The 26,750-nt window shown below is 43.2% G+C and overlaps 1 protein-coding gene and 1 non-coding gene across 2 annotated transcripts in view; both read left to right on the forward strand.

The window, feature by feature from the left end:
• Positions 1–26,750, forward strand: part of LOC126194683 (influenza virus NS1A-binding protein homolog) — a 286,130-nt gene that overhangs the window by 18,332 nt on the left and 241,048 nt on the right. The gene's annotated exons all lie outside the window — the stretch shown is intronic.
• Positions 25,528–25,602, forward strand: Trnas-cga (transfer RNA serine (anticodon CGA)). Its single transcript has one exon. It is a non-coding gene; the product is annotated as a tRNA-Ser (tRNA).

The raw sequence follows: 26,750 nt of genomic DNA on the forward strand, positions 1-26,750 counted from the left end.
AATTAATCTTATTACATAAATTGATTGACGTAGTTTAATGACTTTTTAATCAATTGGCAGTAAGGACCATGATTACTAAGTAGCTCGTAGCTCTGATTGAAATTACGAAATTAATATTATTCCCCTTTGTTTCTTTGTGGTGTGGACTGGATTGGACAGCCGCTGTGGCTTCGCCTCGTGCATTGTATGCCTTCGAAAAACCCTCCGCATTATATATTCAAGACTCTGCAGCAATCTCTTGCACAGGGTTCCAATACTTCACTGACCAGATGGTTTGAATAGTAAAGGCTTTCTCCTAGGCCTGTTATTTTCAGTTCTCATACCAGTTGCGTTGTTGTTCTACCTTTTAATTTTTATTAAACGTCTATAGTTACTTTCTAATGGTTTTGTTTCTAATTTCGTCTGTAAAAGTACAGCTAGGTGTTCATATAAGAAATGTCATTTCCGCTGATTTAATAGTCCTCTCCTCCTTTATTTTTGTTTCAAAACCCACTTCTGACAGCCATGCATACTACAGGCAACGCCATCACTTGATAAAATTTCGTTTGTGTGTCCTTTCTTATTTTGATAGTAAGCGTTCTGGTCAACACAAAATCTGAAATTTAGTTCATTTCTTCCTCATACCTTCATCTTGGTCTTTGGAGATGGAGCATCCAAAATAATTTTGTTAACCTGTTCAATTATGTTGTTGTCAGTTACAATCTTTGAACACGCTATTTCCACTTAAATTCTGTTACCTGAGATTTGTTGAATGTTATGTCTAGGCTGTAATTTAAAACTTAGTTGAAGAGCACAGGCAGCATTTCTCTGCTTAGGCTGTAATATTCATTTAGATCTCTTATTAGTTACACAAATAATTTTGGTTTAAAAAGCCGTTTTTGAGTGACAGTTACTGAAATGAGACAGAAGGTGACCCACAGAATGGAAAGCTAAGTCCACAACATGGGGCTTGGAGCCAGCAATAGGATAGTAGCTAATGAAGGCCAAGCTTCATGGTGGATGATAGTACAACCATCTCGCCTCGTGGTCCAGTGTAGATCTCTCCTTGTAGTGGTGGATGCCATAACATGATATCTTTGACTAGAAATTACGATTATTTATACCGGTTCGGTGCGTACTTGTTTTGCGGAAGCTTCACTTTCAACCAGGTGGGCCGTAACAAGCCCATGGCTTGGATGCGCAGTTGTAACTGGCTTACCTGTGCAGCAGTCGTTCTGCTTTTCTGCTGTGTCGTCGCTATTGTGGTGTTGGCCCCTTTCCTGGCCCGCATTGTGGTGCACCTGATGCAGTGGTGCTTGGTCAGCTCTGAACTCACCCGCTCCCATGGCCTTTTGCAATAGCAGTGGCAGCAACGCATTTTGTCTCAGCAGCGCCAGAAAATAGTGGCGGCGATACAGAAGAAATATATGGAAGGACCACAGAAAGAAGAGAACGTTGAACACAATAATATGCAAATGGAAGAGGAAATAGATTAATATGAGGCAGGAGATATGACACTCTGAGAAGAATTTAACAGAACACTGAAAGACCGAAGTCAGAGCAAGGCACCTGGAGGAGACGACATCCACTAATTATTATTGAGAGCCTTGGGAGAGCATAGCATGACAAAACTAATCCACCTGATGTGCAAGATATATCAAACAACCAAATACCCACAGAAATCAAGAAGAATGTAACAGCACCAATGCCAAAGAAATCAGCTTCTCATAGGTGCAAATATTACCGAACGATCAGTGTAATACGTGATGGCTACAATATACTGGCATGAATTATTTACAGAACAATGAAAGAGCTGTTAGAAGTTGACCTTTGGGAAGATCAGTTTGAGCTACGAAGAAATGTAAGAACAGATAAAGCAATACTTGCCCTATGATTTATCTTAGAAGGTCTGTTGATGAAACACAACCCTTCGTTTATAGTAGGGCTTCCCCAACAATGTTCCGCAGAACACTGGTGTTCCACAGGAAGCGAATAACTGCTCCGTGAAAAACTGTTAATAACATTATGATTTTTTTCAACATTTTGGCGATACTAACTTTTTTAAATGTTTGATTTCTGTGTTATTAGCTGTGATTTAAAAATGAAGTAATCACTGAATTAAAATAATTTTTCATCATTTTTGAATATTCTGTTAACCTTCAAAAGAAACGAAGTTTTCCATCAAAGTACCATAATTCTCAAAGGAAAAATTTTATACAGGAAACATTTTATACAAGAAAATCTTGGGAATCTGTAGATTTAAATGAAGCTTTTTATTATGTTGACTTGAAGAGCCTTTAAAATTCTGAAGGTAGGAGAAATAAAATATAGGAAGCGAAAAGTAATCTACAACTTGTAGAGAAACCAGACTGCCTGTTGTAAAAGTCAAAGGGTACAGAGGGAAGCATTGGTTGGGAAGGGATTGTGGCAGGGGTGCAGCCTAATCTCCATTTTACTCAATTTTTACACTGAGCAAGCAACAAAGGAAACTAATAAACAAATTTGTAAATGGAATTAAAGTCCAGATATAAACTTTAAGGTTCCAATGACGTACTAATTATGTCAGAGACGACAAAGAACTTGCACTCTCAATTGAGTGGAGTGGGTAGTGCCATGAAAAGAGACATAAGATGAATATCAAGGAAAGTAAAAGAACTGTAGTGGAATCTAGCCGAATTAAACCAGGTATGCTGAGGGAAATAAGACACTAAAAATAGTAGAAGGTTTTTCTGTTTTGGCAGTAAATTTACTGATGATGGGTGAAGTATAGATGATATAAAGTGCAGATGGCAACAGCTAGAAAATCATTTCTGAAAAAGAAATTTATTGACGTCAAATACAAACTTATATGCATGGAATTCTGTTCTGAAAGTATTTGTCTCCAGTTTAGCCTTGTACAGAGTTGGAGAATAAAAGCTACATGAATGAGATACTTAAGAAGAATTTTGAAGGTTAGGTGTGTAGATTATGTAACGAATGAGGAGGTACTGAACCGAATTTGTGAGCAAAATTATGGCTCAAGTTTGCTAAAAGAAGGTATCGGTAGATAACACCCATCCTCAGGCATCAAAGGCTCTCCAGTTTGGTAATGAAAGAAAGGGGGAAGGTGAAAAAATTGTAGAGGGAAATAAGTAGGTTCAAGTCGACTTACATTGCAGTAGCTATGCAGACACGAAGGGGCTTATACAAATTAGACAAGCATGGAGCACTGGAACAAACCAGTTTTCGGAATGAAAAACCCAACAGCAAAACTCCATCAGGCCAGTAAGTCTCTATTAGTCGTCGTTTTTCGATGAAAATTTGCTGATTCCTCGTCATATGTAGCCTGACATTGCCCTGCTACAGCATTGCAGGTGTAACTGTCTGAGACTGGTCCAGAGACGGGAAGTTAGACAATGGCACTCACCAGTTCCAAGCAGAACGTTCAATCAAGAGGAACAAGAAAAGAAACACATAAACTGCTTTATCTTTCACAAAAAACAACTGTTTCGAGAGGGGAAAAAAAAAACAAGGAAAGACCTGGGCCGTGTACACACACAGTAGATAAATGCAGACCGCTAGGATCTCTTCGTCGGAGAAGAAATGTCTCACGTTGTATGAATAAGCGAAAGTGCCTTTAATACACAGGGTGTTTCAAAAGGATTCGCCTGATTTCGTACGCCAATATCTGTTACATGAATGAAGATGCAAACCTGGGATAAATTTAAGCTTCGACACAAGACTTAAGACTTTTTATTTTCAAAATAACCAGCCGATTTTACAAATACATACCTTCCAAATGCAAGCTCGAGGCACTTATTACAGTTATATTTAGGGTCAAAGTTTTCATTTACCTTTCACAAATGTTCTACGTACACTCTGCCAGAGGCACAACAAAGAATATGGAGAGAATTTAGGAGAAGGGTTCAGGCTGGGGTTGTAAAGGCTTGATGCTCAATTTAATAGCTAATTTGTTAAACATAATATGCCTATGGATAACAGAATAATAATGTATCGGTGAAGCGGAAGACTTTATACTTCCTTAGCATGACTAAACAATAAAATACAGAAAATCTTCCATACAGTTAACACAATTAAAACCCAACTTTTGCCCAGGATACATAACTGGGCTACAACAGTAACAATTTCAATATATGGCCCACGGCCATAGACAGGAAATGTAAAATATGTAAGCTATGCAGTTAAGCACAAGATTCCAAAGCAACTCTTAGACTTAACGAGGATCATCCACATAACACATAATTCCATATTGGTCTACTGCTACTGCCATCACTGCATAGCTACCACAAGCTATGCAGAATGCTCTACCAAACTGCCTAGGGATGTATCCAAATAAACTCTTCTGCAATAACACATACATGCTGATCATTCACACATACATAACAAATAACAAGATGAATTCTTAGAACAGTTAATACCCACAAACTGATTACTTTCACAGTGTAGTTCGAACAAAATCGCTTTCTGAATACTACAATTAATCATGCTCAGGATGTATAATTTAACCAATAAAATGGTTCTCACTCACAGAGAACACACTCACAAGCCCCATATGCCATCTATCAACAATATTTTGTCACATGACAACCTCAGACTTCTGTCCGGAATGCTTTTTACCAGCCAGTACACCCAACGTATTGCTCAAACACAACACACTGCATTGTATCAGGCACTAAACCACCAGGGTGCAACCGTCAGCTGCTAAAGCCCGGTAATGCTCCTGTTGACAGGCAGGAGCTCTATTCCCCACCTCCACTGGAATCACCGTCCTTTCGACTAGAAAAAGACACCACCCACTCCATCATACTGTTGTGTCCACACAGCGGCGACACTCCTCCACACTAATCCTGACGTCTGGCTCACCGTCTGCAGTTTACCAGCTTGTCGAGGCTCTCGCTCTTGGCTCTGGCCAGGACACGATCATTCCTCTCTGTGCTGCAACTTATCAGGTACTCCTTATTTACAGATAAGAGCGCATTTTACTTTATTTCCAATTTTGCTATTTCACATATGTGAAGTGACTGTATCAGCACTGCAGTACTTACGGAGCAAGGGCCGAGAGGTAGGTTCCCAGGTTGGCTAGCAGAGGCAGTTGGCCATCTGGCGCCTTCTGAGCCAGTGGGATGAGGTGCCAAGGCATAAATCGCTCATGACGATAGCAAAGTTTTGTATCCCGCCTGCAAGGTGGGTCTGCTCCTGAAAACTGAAAGGTTGGCCGAATGAAGGAAGCGAGTAGGAGCGGGTGAGGTAAAACACGTCGGTACTGCAAGTAAGGAAAAGTGGTTTACTGGTGCGTGAATATATACAGAGGCATACGTAACTTTGTACATAGGTGCGAAGCCTTAGACCCGTCGTAAGTAGAGCAAAGTCTCTATATGAAGCGAAGTGTCCCAGCCGTCTGCTCTTGATCAAATGGGCTGAATCTGGAGCGAAGCTCGTAGATCTGGACAGCGTCGGCCAGAGGTCTCTGTCGTCGGTGTCGTAGTGCCAACCTAAGAACTTGCACCTACGCCTTGGCATCGTAGCTATTGATACCACACAAAGAGATATGTAGGGAAAGTACATTTATTCTGGCGCGAATAAAGTAATTGTTATTAATAAATATTTGCTTACAAAAGTTGCCATATGCACTCAGACATTAGAAGGAGTCTAGTGATCATAAATACTATCTTCCAGCAATTCCGCAATGCCAGGAAATGTTGATATTAATAAATAAATGATTTGGCATAACCGAAGATGTACGATCTTATACGAACTATACCGACTGTACGCTCAGGTTACAGCCTGCGCGCCATTGTCGACAATCGCTGACAGGACGCCTTTCGATCTAGTCATGTGGTAGACCATCCTCTCTTACCGCTAATACGTAACTTAAAATCAGTGTGAACAAGTTCATTTTACGGTGTTTCTTAAATAAACTCACCATAATGGCATCACGCGTAAGAATTGTTTGCACAAAAAAACTCTTCCCACTTGATTACGTAAAACACAGACAGTACTATTGTAGTTTCAGAATCTGACGGCGCCGCTACGGCTCGGCGAGGGGACATAAAACTACGAGAGCGTCTCAACATAACAGGTACGAAGAATTCCTCCACACAGCTCGCTAAGTCAGTTCAAGGACGGACTGCTCGGGTTAGGGAAGGATTGGGAAGGAAATCGGCCGTGCCCTTTCAAAGGAACCATCCCGGCATTTGCCTGAAGCGATTTAAGGAAATCACGGAAAACCTAAATCAGGATGGCTGGAGACGGGATTGAACCGTCGTCCTCCCGAATGCGAGTCCAGTGTGCTAACCACTGCGCCACCTCGCTCGGTCGGGACTGGCTTAATTACCGCAAAGCTCGGGTGGGAAAGCGGTCGCCCCTTGTACCATCATCTAGGGATTCACCGGCTAAACTGAGATATTTCTGGAGGTTTTCATCATCATCATTCATCCCCATTACGGTCGGAGGAAGGCAATGGCAAGCGACCTCCGTTAGGACCTTGCCTAGTACGGCGGTGCGGGATCCCGCATCGTCCCCTGCGCTCTGTCAAAGAGTATGGGACCTCATCATCATCATTATCATCATCATCAATCCGAGTACGAAGTTCTTGCAAACTGACTACCCCGCTGCCCAGCTCGGTCATGGTGGCACACGTGGCTGTCCGCCCCCTCGCTGCTCTAGTGCGACATTCTGCTGAGCCGGCCATGGTGGCCGAGAGGTTCTAGGCGCTACAGTCTGGAACCGCGCGACCGCTACGGTCGCATGTTCGAATCCTGCCTCAGGCATGGATGTGTGTGATGTCCTTAGGTTAGTTAGGTTTAAGTAGTTCTAAGTTCTAGGGGACTGATGACCTCAGAAGTTAAGTCCCATTGTGCTCAGAGCCATTTGAACCAGCCATTCTGCTGAATTGGCTCTCTGAAGATGGCGAAACAACCTTGCTGCTGGACATGGCACAACCTACAGACGATAGTAAAAGTCGTCCCACACTTTTGTGAGCATATCTGGAATTACGGCATTCACTGTTGTTGCTATGCTTCACTGAGGTTTACCCAAAGTTGTTGGAAGGCAAACCACACAGACGGAGTCCTGAACTGGTATAACTGGGGGACAACACTCATCGATCTGCTGCAAGTCTTCGGCGTTTCACGGGGGTAATGATGCAACGTCTGCAACTTCATCCCCGATCAGGCCCAGCCGAGCTCGCGATGCCAATCTCATGCCATTTCATCGACTGCTGTAGGCATCATTCGGATATGGTCAGGAAGCATGGAGTCAGCACTCTGCTCTTGGCGTTTCAGAACTTGTAGCCGCCAGTTCTCATTCAACTGGCTCAGCAATTAGCACACGAAGTTTTGTTGACCCCATTCTAACTGTCCGCAGCTCGAGGTCGTGCGGTAGCGTTCTCTCTTCCCGCGCCCGGGTTCCCGGGTTCGATTCCCGGCGCGGTCAGGGATTTCCTCTGCCTCGTGATGACTAGGTGTTGTGTGATGTCCTTAGGTTAGTTAGGTTTAAGTAGTTCTAAGTTCTAGGGGACTGATGACCATAGACGTTAAGTCCCATAGTGCTCAGAGCCATTTGACCATTTTGACCCATTCTAACTCTTCCACCAAGGAAACATTCCTGGTAGCAGTGTAAATCGAAGCAGGATCTGCATGGTTCAAAAATGGCTCTGAGCACTGTGGGACTCAACTGCTGAGGTCATTAGTCCCCTAGAACTTAGAACTAGTTAAACCTAACTAACCTAAGGACATCACACACATCCATGCCCAAGGCAGGATTCGAACCTGCGACCGTAGCGGTCTCGCGGTTCCAGACTGCAGCGCCAGCACCGCGCGGCCACTTCGGCCGGCCATCTGTATGGTAGTCAGATGCGATGACCGCTCAGCTACGGAGGTGGACGACGTTATTCAGGCGATTATTTACATACATTGTACACAGTAACGACATTTCGACACTCCCTTGGAGTGTCCCTGGAATTATCTTTACATCTGCTACGACCGTCCTGAATCCAGGCACATATCCGGTCGGATACTCATTAAGCTCGCATTTTGTCATATAAAATTAGTGAAAAACAGTCTGGATCTCAATGGTTATTTTATTTAAAATGACCATTTTCGGCCTAGTCTTAGGCCATGTTCAGAACAGCACTGTGAAAGATACAAATCGTGCTAATTACATAAAGAAGTCAGTGACTTAAAATAAAGTAATTTATACTTATTAAAATCCAAGAGTCGTAACCCATCAGCTGAATTTGACGGTTTCAGAATAGCCAGTAGACCTCAGTCGCTGAAACTACTGCTGTTGACTAGGCATCATTGCGTTACATAGATCTGGTGAGGGTATGTTGTGTTGTATGACGTCAACGTCAGCCACCGAGGAACGATTTACATAAATTACGTATCATTTGAAGATACAGTTTTTCTAAAAGTAAACAATTATAAAAAAGCAGTGCCTGTAGGATGGAGGAGATTGTTAAAAATAGTGAGTAACTGTAAGAGATTATTTAAATATTTTTTTCCCTTATTTCTTTATTTTGTTTACTAGATAGTCTGGAACTGTATCGAATCTCTTGCAGAAGTCAAGCAATACGGCATCAACCTGGGCACCATTGTCTATGGTGATCTGAATCCCATGGACGAATAAGGGGAGCTGAGTTTTGCAATATTTCTGTTGAGTCTTATCAAGGAGAAGTGTGTACACAAAACAAGTGCATAATTCTACAAAAAATATATGTAGGTGTGTTTTTTTTTCTTTTCCCACTACTGTGTATTAAGTGGTTGGATAATGTTTCACGTCAGCTTTGTACTTCTGCTACTTTGTGGTACCCGTGCGGCTACACCTTGCGCATTCGGTGAAAATACCTTCTCCGGAAGTGTCCGCAAGCATTACATCATCTTCTTAAAGAGAAGAGGAGGAGAATGGAAGCGGGTCGGTACACAAATGCGTCATTTATGGCCTCAGCGACGTAAACATTCTGTGTTTGTACCACGACACGTGCCGGCACGTGCTTCTTTTGTTTAGGCTTCGTAGTTGGCTTACTTGTACGTTACGCCGCTCTAGAATATCACGCTAAGTTACAAATCTTCTCGCGTTGCGGACGAAAAGCTTCAGTTTTAAACACATTTCTCTTATATATATAAGTTATAATATATGTAAGTTATATAATATATGTAAATTATAATATATTCTAATATAGTTGTTTTCGTCTACAATCACTGATACGTTAAAGGGCTTGTTCATATGATTCTATCACTTTCGGTTTAATTGCACTTGAGATTGAGTGAATGATTATTTTCGAAATTCACAGTCCAGTCACATTAACGTGACCACCGCTTATTTTCGATGTCAACGTGCAGTAACTACGGCTGGCAGCATTAGCAATGGAATTTGTATAAAACATGTCGGAGGCGGGGAAGGGGGGGGAGGGGGGCGGAAAACAGTGCAGTCGTTGTCATAATGCGGAAACGGAGCGATTTATCTGACGTCCAGAAGGGCATAATCATTTGGTTTCGGGCAAAGAGTGGAAGCATTTTCGAAACGGCTAAGTTCGTAAACTATTCGCTTGTTGCTTTGGTTAAAGTTTACCATGCATGAAAAAATGGTGCTATCGAAAATCGACGCTAAGGCAACTATGCTGCACCACCAGCCAAAAATGACAAGGTTGAACAACGTCTGCGAAGATATGTACAGGTGAATAGACGTACAACTCTTGAGCAGCTGAACGTTCAAAATGGTTCAAATGGCTCTGAGCACTATGGGACTTAACTGCTGAGGTCATCAGTCCCCTATAACTTAGAACTATTTAAACTTAACTAACCTAAGTACATCACACACATCCACGTCTTGTAAGGGTTGAACAGCATAAAAGAGACAATTACATCGTTGCAATCGTCAGGTCTTCAGACATAATTATTTTTAGCGTAATGTTTACAAAAACTGTTTTTCGTTCATTACCCTCACAGGTACGTTTCAATTAATAATGTTAACGAAATAGCTCAGTATGCTGGTGGCGTAATAGCTTAATCAACAGACGCCAAAAAAAGTCGAATATCCCGAATAGTTCGTATAGTCGGAATTTTTTTCGCAGTAGTAGAACACGTGACTGGTGAGTAATCAGTGTGGGGTGGACGTGCTTTTGAAGGATACTTTTGTACGTTTTTCTTAAATAACTCGAAAACTCTGGCCTCAAGCGAAAACATATCGCAATACAAAATTGAACTGCACTAAAGTTCCTACAGAAAGGTCCTACTCATTTTTTCTTTAGAACTAATAGTTTGCGCTTAGCGAGCGAGAGAATATGAAAACTTCGCGCATAGTTTACGAAGGCCAGGTGTAAAATTGTGGGGCAGCTGAGTCATCCTGTATAGAGGGTCGTTACAAGGTAAACAAACTTGAAGACGATGTTATAGAAACAGGGAGGAAATAGATGGAAATGAAATGGGCGATATTGTACATCGAAATAATGCCCCTAGAGTAGAAGACATTTACTCAGAATTACTGAGATACCTGGGAGATCCTGTCATGAATAAGCTATTCCACCTGGTATGTATAATATGCGAGGCAGGCGAAACTCCTTCAGACGTCAAGAAGAATGTATAATTTCTCTTCCAAAGAATGCAGTTGTCGACAGATATGAATATTAACAAGCTATCGGTTTAATAAGTCAAGGTCGCAAAATTCTGAGACGAATTATTTATTTTACTGGCAGAAAGCAACCTAGGCAAATGTCAGTCTAGATTCTGCACAAAGTCAGGAACATGCGAGGCAATACAGGCCCCATGACTTATCTAACAAGCTGGCCGGGGTGGCCGAATGGTACTAGGCGCTTCAGTCTGGAACCGCGCGACTGCTACGGTCGCAGGTTCGAATCCTGCGTCGGGCATGGATGTGTGTGATGTCCTTAGGTTAGTTAGGTTTAAGTAGTTCTAAGTTCTAGGGGTCTGATGACCTCAGAAGTTAAGTCCTATAATGCTCAGAGCCATTTGAACCACTTGAACTTATCTTAGAAGGTAGTTTAAGGACAGGGAAACCTACATTTATAGCATTTGTAGATTTAGAGAAAGCCTTTGACAATGTTGACTGGAACATGCACACAGAAATTTTAAAGGTCGAAGGGTAAAATACAGAGAATGAAAAGTTATCTAAAAGTTGCACAGAAACCAGTTGCAAGAGTTGAAGGTCAAGAAAATGAAGGGAGTAAGACAGTGCTCTAACCTCTCTATGATGTTATTTAATTTGTACACTGAGTAAGCAGTAAAGGAAACCTAGGAGAAATTTGTAAAGAAAATTAAAGTTACAGGTGATAATAAAAAAATGAAGTTTGCCCATGGCATTTGTGATTTTGTCAGAGATGACTAACTACTTGCAGGAACTGTTGAACAGATTGGATAGTTTCTTGAAAAGAGGTTATAAGACGAAAATAAACAAAAGTAAAACAATTGTAATGAATTGTACTCGAAACAAATCACACGATGCTTAGAGAATTAGATTTGGATATGAGACAGTAAGAGTAATAGGTGAGTTTTGCTATATGGGCTGCAAATGAACTGATGATGGCCGAAGTAGAGAGGGTATAAAACGCAGAGTGGCAGTAGGACGAAAGATGTTTCTGAAAACTATAAATTTGTTGACATAGAAAGTAGATTTAAACGTTTGGAAGTTTTCTGAAGGCCTTTATATTGAGTGTAGCCTGGTACAGAAGTGAAACATGCACGAGAAACGATTCGGACTAGAAGGCTTCGAACTGTAGTACTGTGGAAGAATGCTGAAGATTAGATGGGTAGATTGAATGATCGCATTTGGGGGAAAAACAAATTCGTGACACAGGCTGATTAAAAGAAGGGATCAGCAGGAGGACAAATTATAAGGCATGAAAGAATAGTTAGTTTCGTGACGGAAAGAATTGTCTGCGTGGGTTGGATGGGGATCGGAGGGGTAGGGGGAAATAGATAGAGACCACTGCTAGAGTACAGTAAGCAGGTTAAAATGGGTAAAGGTTGCAGTAGTTAAGCAGGGAAGAAGACGCTTACATAGACTAGACTAGCATTGAGGACCACAGCAACAATAGGATTGGGGTCATATTTTCACCTGAATGAAAAGTGGAAGCACCTATGAACTGTTTCTATTCCGGACATTAAAGCTGCACTTTTTAACCACATGTTTAAATTAAATCGACACATAACACCCACTCCTCCGAAGCAACGCACTCTCTTATGTTAGTATTATGCTGTGTTTTGGCGGGAAAAATTAGCTTTATTAGTCTGTAAAAAGCTGAAAATTTCGAATCTGCTTGTCTGCAGCTTCTTCGCTGCTACAAACTGCCGTATGTTTTTGTGTTACTGGATGTATCGAGAAGCCCAAAATCTTCATCGTTATTTCATTCGTCTGTACTCATCTTCCTCTGAGTTTGAATCTGCACTCGTCGTACCGAGTGTAACAATAAAATGCTCGAGAGTAATAACAAGCAGTACCCACCTTCCTCCATACAGTTTCCGTTCTTTCAGAGTAGTGCCGCGTATGGAACTGCGATGCCACGCATTCGGTTTCGATCACCTACCAGCGTCTTTGCTTTGAATAGCGCTCTGTGTGGAAAAACCGTCGCTTTCGGGCACTGCCCGAAAGGCTATCGGCCTGGAAATTTCCAGTCGGCTGAGAGCGTCAGGTTCACTAAGAAAGGCAATAAAAAACAAGGAGCGGCGAAAGGACGTGTAGGAAGGAGATAGAATAACAGTGGCGCGTCGGGCAGCTGCGGGGAACGGGAGCGGAAGCGCTCGCTGTGACGTCCCTTCCGCCAGTCAAGGTCACCGCGATGCGCAGTTACCGTGTGCGCAGGAGACTGGACACGCGTTGGCGGGCACGTCGCAGACAAGCGCAAGTCGCTCAAGCTCAAGGGCGCTCTCGTTTCTTCCCACGTGTTAAAGAGGTTGTATCGAAACAGTGTCGTCGTTCGAGTATTTGCACATCGAGGTTTCTGTTGCGCACGGTTTCATTGCACAAGTGTGATACACACAAAACGAAACAAATGCAGCTGCTGATACTGAATTAATGTACGTGAAAGTCTGGTTTACACTAGAGCGAATACGAGCATCAGGAGCGGACAGCATTCTGTCTATTCGGTTCGCAATCGCTGGTGCTCGCTCATTTTCCGCTGGTTGTCGGCAGGGCCGGCTCCAGGAATTTCAAGCGCTGCCGCTGCACCCTTTCTCGATGCTACATGCGTTTTCAGACAAAGTCAACCTTCTTCACAATGTCATTCATTCAAGACGTCTTATTTTCTCGTATTACACTTAGTCACACATCTTTATGGCGTGAATACTTCTTTAAGACCAGAGCCAGATGTTGGACACCAGTCACTTTACCAGAAGTGAATATTTTACTTATTCTTTATTTGTTTATTACAAAGTTACAAGTTCTTTATTTATTTATTACGAAGTTACTACTTTAGAGGTTTACGGTTTTTATATAGGCACTGTTAGGGGACCATATGCTGACATTATAAGGGCAAGTTCACGAATGATGCCTCCAAAATTTATAAATGAAATCTCTGCTTTTTAAATAAAACATCTTTATTCTTCATGTCTGCATATTTATTTCTCAACATGTCGTTACCGTCACTGTAGAATGTTTTGTTGCCGGAACCTCAACCTCACCTCCGCTTTCACCGCTTCATCACTCTAAAAGCGAAGTCCTCGAAAGTGTTCTTCAAGATGTGAAAACAGACCGGAATCGCATGGGGCCACGTCGGGACTGTATCGAGGATCATGAATGACAAGTGAGCCCAAGGCAGATGTCGTAGCGCTCTTGTAAGGGCCTCGCATTGTCGTGCTAAAGGAGCGGGTGCTGCATGTGTGGACGAAGTTTTCTGCGGTTAGAAGCTCAATTAAAGCACGGTGTCACTCACGCACCAATATAGTTACATTACATACTACAATTCAGAGCCCTCTAGCGGCAGATTGTTGCAACTTATGTTTAAAAAATGTTCAGGTGTGTGTGAATTATTAAGGACCAAACTGCTGAGGTCATCGGTCCCTAGACTTACACATTACTTAAGCTAACTTATGCTAAGAACAACACACACACCCATGCCCGAGGGATGACTCAAACATCCGGCGGGAGGGCCGCGCAATCCGTGACATGGCGCCTAATGGCCACGTGGCGAAACTTTTGTCAGCGAAGGGAGAAAATCGACCGAATATGTGTGACATGTATTATCTCAACCGATATTGAGAACAAAGTAAATAAAAATTACTTTTCAGCACGCCTTCATGTAAGGTTTTCCGCTTCTGTAGGCTGACATGGGTACCGCATTTCAAATGTTGTATACGTGCATAGTAGAAATTCAGTTGGCAACACTGCCAACAGCAAGCTTAGCTATTTTGTAAGACGCACTCAAGATGACAAAATCTAGCTCTTCATTTGCCACCTGTTTCGCAATTCCGTAGATAATTTGCAGTAAAGCAGTAGATTTTATGAATGATTTGTCGTATTCTCAAGCCTAGTTTACACTACAACATTGGGTTGCGCCACCCGTTGCGTGGAATGAGTTGCACGCAAGTGGTTTCATATATGACTGTAGACACGGCGACACCAACATACACTTCAGTTTCGTCGTTTTGTGGGTCCCTGAGTCGTGTCTGAAATGAAAGTTTTGGCAGCTGCACATCGCACTAGTTGTGATGGAGTTAAAGCTTGTTGCGTGGATGCGCTGCATAAGAAAAAAATAAGAAACGTATTTCGATTCGTGACTAGATGAAGAAAAGACGTCAGCTCGGTTGCTCAGCATCAAATGGTTCAAATGGCTCTGAGCACTATGGGACTTAACATCTGAGGTCACCAGTCCCCTAGAACTTTAGAACTACTTAAACCTAACCTAACCTAAGGACATCACACTCATCCGTGCCCGAGGCAGGATTCGAACCTGCGACCATAACGTTCGCGCGGTTCCACAGTGAAGCGCCTAGAACCGCTCGGCCACATCGGCTGGCTGCTCAGCATTCTTGTTGAAATAATTTATTCCGGAAGATCCAAGAAGTTCTTTTAATTATCTTAGAATGTCACCAGAACTGTTCACGTTTCTTGTAAATAGAGTTAATTATGCGATAAGGAAAAAAGGTACTGTAATGCATGAAGCACTGTCGCCAGAACTGAAATTACATATTATATTGCGTGCGTTACAATCGAGAACACTTGGCATGCTATAAGATACGGTTGTAGTTGGTGATGACGCTGTTTCATTAACACCAATTATTATTAACGTTAATAGTAATTAGCAACTATAATTATTCGAAGCAGGCCGCACTAAGAAGAGAATGGTTTGCAAACTACTCTCTTGAAGATAAATCTGTACTGTAGCAATATTTCAAAATTCTAACATATGTGAATGGGGAGCGCTGCAGCGACGTTTTAAATAGATGAATATTGAATAAAGAATGCAGCTTCTTGAATTTGCCAAGCCTTCCCTCCTGTCAACAATATTCCTTAAACAGAGAGTCAGCCAACTCGAACGATGAGATTTTAGTCTTGTAAATGTGAGCATTGCCACAGCAAGAATTACACTTGGTTGTGTTTTTCTTAATTCAGTTGTATATGTGCTCCTAACTCAATAAATTTTGCCCTGCAGCTCAGATATTGTCAAATCATCTATGCCATGATCGCACATGATGGTCTCAGCGGCAGCAATATGTTGCTTATTTTTGTAATTAGCTTTACTGAAATCCCACAAACACCTATGCAAAGCATAGATATCCCAAAAGCGAACATTATTCTCCGTTCCCCACCTCATATTTCAGTTCGTCTACACTCTACGAACACACATAACCTCAAAGCCCATGCAACTAGTGTCGCCAAAGCTGGAACACGCCCAAAGTACACTCCTGGAAATTGAAATAAGAACACCGTGAATTCATTGTCCCAGGAAGGGGAAACTTTATTGACACATTCCTGGGGTCAGATACATCACATGATCACATTGACAGAACCACAGGCACATAGACACAGGCAACAGAGCATGCACAATGTCGGCACTAGTACAGTGTATATCCACCTTTCGCAGCAATGCAGGCTGCTATTCTCCCATGGAGACGATCGTAGAGATGCTGGATGTAGTCCTGTGGAACGGCTTGCCATGCCATTTCCACCTGGCGCCTCAGTTGGACCAGCGTTCGTGCTGGACGTGCAGACCGCGTGAGACGACGCTTCATCCAGTCCCAAACATGCTCAATGGGGGACAGATCCGGAGATCTTGCTGGCCAGGGTAGTTGACTTACACCTTCTAGAGCACGTTGGGTGGCACGGGATACATGCGGACGTGCATTGTCCTGTTGGAACAGCAAGTTCCCTTGCCGGTATAGGAATGGTAGAACGATGGGTTCGATGACGGTTTGGATGTACCGTGCACTATTCAGTGTCCCCTCGACGATCACCAGTGGTGTACGGCCAGTGTAGGAGGTCGCTCCCCACACCATGATACCGGGTGTTGGCCCTGTGTGCCTCGGTCGTATGCAGTCCTGATTGTGGCGCTCACCTGCACGGCGCCAAACACGCATACGACCATCATTGGCACCAAGGCAGAAGCGACTCTCATCGCTGAAGACGACACGTCTCCATTCGTCCCTCCATTCACGCCTGTCGCGACACCACTGGAGGCGGGCTGCACGATGTTGGGGGCGTGAGCAGAAGACGGCCTAACGGTGTGCGGGACCGTAGCCCAGCTTCATGGAGACGGTTGCGAATGGTCATCGCCGATACCCCAGGAGCGACAGTGTCCCTAATTTGCTGGGAAGTGGCGGTGCGGTCCCCTACGGCACTGCGTAGGATCCTACGGTCTTGGCGTGCATCCGTGCGTCGCTGCGGTCCGGTCCCAGGTCGACGGGCACGTGCACCTTCCGCCGACCGCTGGCGACAACATCGATGTACTGTGGAGACCTCACGCCCCACGTGTTGAGCAATTCGGCGGTACGTCCACCCGGCCTCCCGCATGCCCACTATACGCCCTCGCTCAATGTCCGTCAACTGCACATACGGTTCACGTCCACGCTGTCGCGGCATGCTACCAGTGTTAAAGACTGCGATGGAGCTCCGTATGCCACGGCAAACTGGCTGACACTGACGGCGGCGGTGCACAAATGCTGCGCAGCTAGCGCCATTTGACGGCCAACACCGCGGTTCCTGGTGTGTCCGCTGTGCCGTGCGTGTGATCATTGCTTGTACAGCCCTCTCGCAGTGTCCGGAGCAAGTATGGTGGGTCTGACACACCGGTGTCAATGTGTTCTTTTTTCCATTTCCAGGAGTGTATTTAGTTTCATCAACGCATGCGAAGTGGCCGATAGCGCAGTTGCCTGCAACCTAGTGTCGTCTAGGCTTCAGGTTTCTTCGTTTCTGCAAAGAGCTTCATTGTCTTGTTCAATTCAACCTTTTGGAACCATATAAAAATTTAAGATTTTGCGGCCCCCATAAAATTTGCCGCCCCGAGTGGTGGCACAAAATTTACCCCCCCCCCCCTCAACCCTGGTTGTCGGTCTTTAGCGAACCATCAAATCGGCAACATAGAGATCATTCGTCTAAAGCCCAGCAGAAACGAGGAAACAATTAAAAATTGTAGTTCATTGTTTACTTCACGCACTAGGATATCCCATGCACAAACACACCCGTTGACTTCATAAATGCACTACGTTGTATCGTACTTCTGAACAACCCAGGCACTACAATATCGTATACATCGTATCGTATCGTCTTCATAAATGAGAATTTAACAATTCTATCCATAGCGTAGCTACAGCCGCCGCAGAGTTGCGCTACTTCTTTATACAGGGCTTTACATTCGTTTGTTACTTTGTGTCTGTACTACTTTTGTTGTTGATATGAGATGCGTTAGCGGTGGAGTATAGCAAAGAATGTAAATATCATGATAGTTGTGGCATCCAAGAGGTCCACAGTACAAATGAAGTAAAAGAAATTTGATGACAGAAAATTGTCGATGAATTCACAGCTCCAACTGAGGATGTGAGAAATATAACTTCATTACATGCTTCCACCATTCGAGAATGGAGTGAATAAGCACAACTTCGCAATTCTATCAGCCGAACAAACTTCCTTTAAAGTAAACTACTACCAATAAACATGTTTTATACCGAGCGAGGTGGCGCAGTGGTACGACACTGGACTCGCATCCGGGAGGACGACGGTTCAATCCCGCGTCCGGCCATCCTGATTTAGGTTTTCCGTGATTTCCCTAAATCACTCCAGGCAAATGCCGGGATGGTTCCTCTGAAAGGGCACGGCCGACTTCCTTCCCCATCCTTCCCTAATCCGATGAGACCGATGACCACGCTGTCTGGTCTCCTTGCCCAAAACCAACCAACCAACCAAACATGTTTTATGTTGGTTAAAATTAAAAAAAAAAAGAAGTCATAGATCTTCACGTTCATGGTAGCTGTAACTACACACCCGATGATAATATTATTTTAGAGATGTTTGGTTTAATAACCGAATAAATAAAAGTCGTTTTACTGCGATCATGCTCTCCCCTCTCTAACAACCTTATATGTCCAGAGACTGGTTTGGTGCAGCTCTCCACGCTACTCTATCCTGTGCAAGCTTCTTCATCTCCCAGTACCTACTGCAACCTACATCCTTCTGAATCTGCTTAGTGTATTCATCTCTTGGTCTCCCTCTACGATTTTTAGCTTCCACGCTGCCCTCCAATACTAAATTGGTGATCCCTTGATGCCTCAGAATATGTCCTAGCAACCGATCCCTTCTTCTAGTCAAGTTGTGCCACAAATTTCTCCCCAATTCTGTTCAATACCTCCTCATTAGTTATGTGATCTACCCATCTAATCTTCAGCATTCTTCTGTAGCACCACATTTCGAAAGCTTCTATTCTCTTCTTGTCTAAAGTATTTATCGTCCACGTTTCACTTCCATACATGGCTACACTCCGTACATATACTTTCAGAAACGACTTCCTGACGCTTAAATCTATACTCGATGTTAACAAATTTCTCTTCTTCAGAAACGCTTTCCGTGCCATTGCCAGTCTACATTTTATATCCTCTCTACTTCGACCATCGTGAGTTATTTTGCTACCCAAATAGCGAAACTCAATTACTACTTTAAGCGTCTCATTTCCTAATCTAATTCCTTCAGCATCACCCGATTTAATTCTACTACATTCCATTATCCTCGTTTTGCTTTTGTTGATGTTCATCTTATATCCTCCTTTCAAGACACTGTCCATTCCGTTCAGTTGCTCTTCCAGGTCCTTTGCTGTCTCTGACAGAATTATAATGTCATCGGCGAACCTCAAAGTTTTTACTTCTTCTCCATGGATTTTAATTCGTACTCCGAATTTTTCTTTTGTTTCCTTTACTGCTTGCTCAATATACAGATTTAACGACATCGGGGAGAGGCTACAACCCTGTCTCACACCCTTCCCAACCACTGCTTCCCTTTCATGCCCCTCGGCTCTTATAACTGCCATCTGGTTTCTGTACAAATTGTAAATAGCCTTTCACTCCCTGTGTTTTACCCCTGCCACCTTCAGAATATGAAACAGATTATTCCAATCAACATTGTCAAAAGCTTTCTCTAAGTCTACAAATGCTAGAAACGTAGGCTTGCCTTTCCTTAACCTATTCTCTGAGATAAGTCGTAGGGTCAGTATTGCCTCACGTGTTCCAGTATTTCTACGGAATCCAAACTGATCTTTCCCGAGGTCGGCTTCTACGAGTTTTTCCATTCGTCTGTGAAGAAATCGTGTTAGTATTATGCAGCCGTGGCTTATTAAACTGATAGTTCGGTAATTTTCACACCTGTCATCACCTGCTTTCTTTGGGATTGGAATTATTATATTCTTCTTGAAGTCTGAGGGTATTTCGCCTGTCTCATACATCTTGCTCACCAGATGGTAGAGTTGTCACGGCTGGCTCTCCCAAGGCTATCAGTAGTTCTAATGGAATGTTGTCTACTCTCGGGGCCTTGTTTCGACTTAGGTCTTTCAGTGCTCTGTCAAACTCTTCACGCAGTATCATATCTCCCATTTCCTCTTCTTCGAACTCCTCTTCCATTTCCATAACATTGTCTTCAAGAACGTCGCCCTTGTATAGACCCTCTATATACACCTTCCACCTTTCTGCTTTCCCTTCTTTGCTTAGAACTGGGTTTCCATCTGAGCTCTTGATATTCATGCAAGAGGTTCTTTTTTCTCCACAGGTCTCTTTAATTTTCCTGTAGGCAGTATCTATCTTATCCCTAGTGATACATGCTTCTACATCCTTACATTTGTCCTCTAGCCAACCCTGCTTAGGCATTTTGCACTTCTTGTCGACCTCATTTTTGAGACGTTTGTATTCCTTTTTGCCTGCTTCATTTACTGCATTTTTGTATTTTCTCCTTTCATCAATTAAATTCAATATCTCTTCTGCTACCATATATGTACTTCACCAAAATCCTTGAAGTGCTTCGCATATGTCACGGTAGATGTTACAACTAAACTTAAGCTACTTGAACACTAGTAAAAGGAAAACTATTCACCGTGTGCGTACCCAACTTTATAGAAGGTGTTCTGATTGTGCACTGCAAAATGTTCAAATGTGTGTGGATTCCTAAGGGACCAAGCTGCATACGTCATCGGTCCCTAGACTTACTTACTACTTAAACTAAACTAACTTATGCTAAGAACAACACAGACACCCATACCCGAGGGAGGACTCGAACCTCCGGCGAGAGGGGCCGCGCAGTCTGTGACAGGTCGCCTCAAACCGCGCGGCCACTCCGCGCATCTGTGCACTGTAGGATTTGCGTTGTCAGTAGGATTAGTGTCATAACTCGGTACTGGTACGGCAACGTACGGATGAGGCACAAGGATCAGTGTGCATTACACTCGCAGTCAACATGGGCCAGGACAAAGTGAACACGGCTTTACAAACAAAGCTGTTTTATAGAAAAAACAGCAACGTTGCTCTTCGCCATTCCGACACTTTAACGGAATACGATGAAGTCCACTTTCCGCACCGGGGTTGACTAACATAATTCGGAAGTTCACACACTACTGTCCATTACAATTGCTACACCAAGAAGAAATGGAGAGGATAAACGGTTATTCATTGGACAAATATATTATACCAGAACTGACATGTGATTACATTTTCACGCAGTTTGCGGGCATAGATCCTGAGAAATCACTATCCAGAATAACCACCTCTGGCCGTAATAACGTCCTTGATACGCCTGGGCATTGAGTCAGAGCTAGGATGGCGTGTACAGGTACAGCTGCCCATGCAGCTTCAACACGCTACTACAGTTCATCAACAGTAGTGACTGGCGTATTGTGACGAGCCAGTTGCTCGGCCACCATTGACCAGACGCTTTCAGTTTGTGAGAGATCTGGAGAACGTGCTGGCCAGGACAGCAGTCGAACATTTTCTGTATCCAGAAAGGCCCGTACAGGACCTGCAACATGCGGTCGTGTATTAACCTGCTGAAATGTAGGGTTTCGCAGGGATCGAATGAAGGGTAGAGCCACGGATCGTAACACATCTGAAATGTAACGTCCACTGTTCAAAGTGCCGTCAGTGCGAACAAGAGGTGACCGAGACGTGTAACCAATGGCACCCCATACCATCACGCTGGGTGATACGTCAGTTATGGCGATGACGCATACACGCTTCGAATGTGCGTTCACCACGATGTCGCCAAACACGGATGCGACCATCATGATGCTGTAAACAGAACCTGGATTCATCCGAAAAAATGAAGTTTTGCCATTCGTGCACCCAGGTTCGTTGTTGAATACGTCATCGCAGGCACTCGTGTCTGTGATGCAGCGTCAAGGGTAACCGCAGCCATGGTCTCCGAGCTGATAGTCCATGCTGCTGCAAACTTCGTCGAACTGTTCATGCAGATGGTTGTTGTCTTGCAAACGTCCCCATCTGTTGGCTCAGCGAACGAGACGTGGCTGCACGATGCGTTACAGCCATGCGGATAAGATGCCTGTCGTCTCGACTGCTAGTGATACGAGGCCGTTGGGATCCAGCACGGCGTTCCGTATTACCCTCCTGAACCCACCGATTCCATATTTTGCTAAAAGTCATTGGATCTCGACCAACGCGAGGAGGAATGTCTCGATACGATAAACCGCAATCGCGATAGGTTACAATCCAACCTTTATCTAAGTGGGAAACGTGACGGTACGCATTTCTCCTCCTGACACGAGGCATCACAACAACGTTTCACCAGGCAACGCCGGTCAACTGCTGTTTGTGTATGAGAAATCGGTTGGAAACTTTCTTCATGTCAGCGCGTTGAGGTGTCACCACCGTTGCCAACCTTGTGTTAATGCTCTGAAATAATCATTTGCATGTCAGAGCATCTTCTTCCTGTCGGTTAAATTTCGCGTCTGTAGTACGTCATCTTCGTGGTGTAGCAATTTTAATGGCCAGTAGTGTAGTTTCGTATTGTTTCTGAAGTAAGTTGTGTTAACACAGTGAGAAGCATTAAAATGAAATAGCCCGCATCTCGTGGTCGTGCGGTAGCGTTCTCGCTTCCCACGCCCGGGTTCCCGGGTTCGATTCCCGGCGGGGTCAGGGATTTTCTCTGCCTCGTGATGGCTGGGTGTTGTGTGCTGTCCTTAGGTTAGTTAGGTTTAAGTAGTTCTAAGTTCTAGGGGACTGATGACCATAGATGTTAAGTCCCATAGTGCTCAGAGCCATTTGAACCATTTTTTTTAAAATGAAATATTGTCGAAATCTTGCAGTGATAAGCATTAAGGTAAAATATTGCCGAAATCTTCATGAAATTTGCAAGTATAAATAATTGAGTTCGTGTGCTCGTACTCGTGTAGACTTTTGTTGTTAATCTGTAAGAACACTGCAAGAACGAACTAAAGAATATCAGCTAAAAACAGCTTTATACGGATTCTTGGGGTATCTGTTCTTCAAACATTATTGAACCCAAGGAAGTACAATAGAGTGTGGGCTATGTACTATGAGAACTAAACGAAGCCATTTTCAGACAACAGTATGAACTGCATACTACTAAAAGACTCTCTGGTACAAATTTAGTTATCTTTGTACGTCGCAGAACAACGTGCCGCGTCAACTAGAAACATGGAAGGTAAGCAACGGAAAGCTAACGAATTATTGAAATTTATTTACAAGCTTCTTTGCTTTTTACGCGAATGCTGTATTGCATTGTTAACGTGTGTCTATAGATGTAGCAAGTTAATTTTTATTAGCATAGTTTCAATTATTTTAAATATGCACCCGTTGGCGACACTTTGAAATCCAACATTTTGTATTTCTTCTGTCGGTTCTTAGTCGTCAAATACACTCATATGTTTTCCCGACATAAAATTGGTATTTGTTAGTAACGTTTATGCATCTTCGGTGAGGATTTCCCGCTATCATTCAGGTCGTTTTAGAAAAATAATGGAACTGAAATGCACGAGGCTAATACTGAAAAGTCTTTGGTTCTATGGCGAGACATGCCGCATACCCGAATGTTGTTTTAACAATCTTATTTGCTCACAAAGACGAATTTTACGCAAACCGAAATCATAACAGTTGATATTACGTTTAGGCAATAATGTGGACCTATTGTTCAACAGAACCTGACAAAATTTATCGCTCTTCTTTCTTACCAGGCAGACAACAATAGGATGTTTCACCAAACTCGATGACATCTGTAATTCAAGCCTCCTACGCAATTTTGATGGATTATTATGCGAAATTTTCATTTCATTGTCGTAAAGCATGCAGTGTGATACAAAGCATAACAGTGTGTGTACACAATGTTCGTAATCTCTAGTTAAGTTTAGATTCCCTTCGTGCTTTTATGAGTTTGACAAATGCACAGGTATTCAGTCGGTATGGGACTACTTTCAAAACACAGACGGTAGGGGGTGCCGAAAATTTCTCAAGCACATTATAGACAATCTCCTACTCGAGTTACTTGTATGTAGATGATGGTAAAGTAAGCGCCTCCACACACGAACGACAGATCGCTGGAAACATCCACAGATCGCACGTGTATGGGCAGATCGTAACAGCCGATCGCTCAATATTCTCCTGCATTCCGATGAGCTCCATGCGACGAATCGTCCGTGTGTGACGATATAACTGCCTGGTTGCGTCTCGTTTGTCTAATTACGAAGCATGATAGTGTTTTCTTTCGTATCTATTCACTCCTGTTAGTAAGAACTTTGCGTTAGAATATATAGTTATTCCGGGGGGAGGGGGGGGGTGGGTGGAAAAAACCGACCGGTTAAAACCGATACCTGTATTTTAGTTCTGTTTTTGGTATTTGTATGGTCTCGGTTATAGCAAGTGATCTTTACTTTTTGCTGACAACCGGGTAGAAAAATCAGAATGTCAATAATAACAGCAGTGCTACAATTTTTGCTTTCTAATAAACCTTTTTTTAAAACGAGTAATTTTTATTCGTAAAGTTTCCGATGATTTGAAATACTGTTTTATAGAAAATGGGAAAAGTGAGTAGTGCTATTTTAATAACAACACCGACAGAAATGAGCAATAAACACGTGGCATAAGAATTGGTACACCATTATTGAGATAATAATCTACCTGTTACCATGTTGCGTCACCTATTGAATGTTGTGCGTGTACTTGCGGTGGATAAGACTCGCCCCATCTATTATGTACTGTAGTTTCTCTCTGTTGTCGTCGGATGTCAGTTGTATTACAGAATGGTAACATCCCTAGTCAGGAAATATTTTCGACCTACGGTATCAGTGAAGTACAATGCCCCATTTGCTTTAAAACTCTCCCCGCAGCTTAACAACGTCTCACATGACTGTACTCTTTTTCGTTAAGAACAGTTTGATGACAGTCAGCTGTCCTAGATAATTACGAAAAACCATCGGCACCCTGCTCCTTAAGTAACAGAACGTGGGTGAATTTATTTCTTTGCATTAGCCAATTCTTCGCCCACAGATTTTTCTCAGGATTTTTGGCCGTGATACCTCTAAAACAGCCAAGGCAAAACTCAGTTATTATTTCTATGTAAAACGAAGCCGCTACTCGTGGACGTAACTTCATGAACTTACTTATGAACAGTTCGCACAGTGATGGGAACAGAGCGGTGCTGTAACCGGGGAGTTAAGTCGGTCACGACGTGTGTAGGCGGAACACGAAACTGATGGTCGCTCGTGCGGACGGTCGGTCCATCTTCAGGGCCCTTTTAAGTCCCTCGTCATTTCATATGGTCTAACTCTTCCTCACAACAAATTACAAAAATAGTTATGGAAACCAGCAGAGTCGCTACAGTGTTAGTAATATTTATAGACACATTGCGACTGCAAACCCTTTGTGTAAAGATAAGGAGAGTAACTACAAGACTTCTTGAAACTTCCTGGCAGATTAAAACTGTGTGCCGGACCGAGACTCGAACTCGGGACCTTTGCTGTGGCTATGCCATGTCTCCGCAATATCCTTTTCTTTCAGGAGTGCTAGTTCTGCAAGTTTCGCAGGAGAGCTTCTGTAAAGTTTGGAAGGTAGGAGACGAGGTACTGGCAGAAGTAAAGTTGTGAGGACGGGGCGTGAGTCGTGCTTGGATAGCTCAGTTGGTAGAGCATTTGCCCGCGAAAGGCAAAGGTCCCGAGTTCGAGTCTCGGTCCGGCACACAGTTTTAATCTGCCAGGAAGTTTCATATCAGCGCACGCTCCGCTGCAGAGTGAAAATCTCATTCTGGAAACAAGACTTCTTCTTTACCATCTTTTCTTTCTAGGCGAAAGCCTGCGCCCTTCAGTACCCCTCAGTCCTTCCTGATGTTGTCGCTCCAACTTTTCCTTGGTCGGCCAATATTTCTATTACCAGCAGGTGGTATTTTTCTTATGATTTTCATAATCTGTCGTGCATGCATCGTGTTTTTTGTGTACGTTCCATTCACGCTTTCTCTCATGTACCGATTCATTAATTGAGTCCATTTTACATCCTTTTCTGATGTTTTCACTTCTCTACTGTCAGTGCCCTCCCTGTAATCCGTTGCAGCAATTTCATGTCCGTGGTTTCCAAAAGTCTTTTTGTTTGTGATATTTCCGATATTGCCCCAGCTGTGTAGGTCATGACTGGTCTCGCCATTGTTCTGTATATTCTTGCCTTTGCATCTTTCCCTATATGGTTTTTTTTTTTTTTCAAATAATATCAGTTCAACACCCTGCCGCTTATTTTTTTCTGTTTGTTCTCTAACTTCCCTTTCGACATTTCCATTGCTGGACAGTTCAATACCAAGATTAAATGTCTTTACTTGTTGAATAATTTTTCTATCACTTCCAGTTTGCATCTAAGTGATTCCACAGATGAGGTCATAAATTTGTTTTTTTGAGTAGATACGCACATTCAGATGTTTGGCTGCCACGTCAAACATATGTAAATGTTTCTGCAGGTTATCTTCACTCGCCGGCCGAAGTGGCCGTGCGGTTAAAGGCGCTGCAGTCTGGAACCGCAGGACCGCTACGGTCGCAGGTTCGAATCCTGCCTCGGGCATGGATGTTTGTGATGTCCTTAGGTTAGTTAGGTTTAACTAGTTCTAAGTTCTAGGGGACTAATGACCTCAGCAGTTGAGTCCCATAGTGCTCAGAGCCATTTGAACCATATCTTCACTCTTTACCAACAGAACCACATCGTCAGCATAGCAAATGATTTTTATTTCTTCGTCCCCCATTCTATAACTTTTTTTATCACCTCGTTCATGACTATTAAAAAGTAGCAAGCTCAAAGAGTCAACTGCAAGACTAATAACCGAAAAAAGGAACTGACGTGTTTAAGATG

Source organism: Schistocerca nitens, chromosome 7, assembly GCF_023898315.1.
Source record: "Schistocerca nitens isolate TAMUIC-IGC-003100 chromosome 7, iqSchNite1.1, whole genome shotgun sequence".
Classification (NCBI taxonomy): Eukaryota; Metazoa; Arthropoda; class Insecta; order Orthoptera; family Acrididae; genus Schistocerca; species Schistocerca nitens.